This window comes from Mastomys coucha, unplaced genomic scaffold, assembly GCF_008632895.1.
Source record: "Mastomys coucha isolate ucsf_1 unplaced genomic scaffold, UCSF_Mcou_1 pScaffold21, whole genome shotgun sequence".
Classification (NCBI taxonomy): domain Eukaryota; kingdom Metazoa; phylum Chordata; class Mammalia; order Rodentia; family Muridae; genus Mastomys; species Mastomys coucha.
In genome coordinates, this window is record NW_022196904.1 from 131,924,197 (window position 1) to 131,924,399 (window position 203).

Below are 203 nucleotides of genomic sequence, written 5' to 3' on the forward strand. Positions count from 1 at the left end.
TGCATTTCCGGTGTAATGGTGTGTCCAGGACTTGCTATGGTGGGAGAATTGGGTTCTGATGATGGCAATTGACCCTGATTTGTGGTGTTGTTTATTTTTTTATGCTTGCCCCATTGCATCTGATTAACTCTAGTTCTACCTGCCCTTGCTAAATCTGACTGGAGCCTGTCCTTCCTGTGATCCTGGTTGTTTCAGAACTCCTC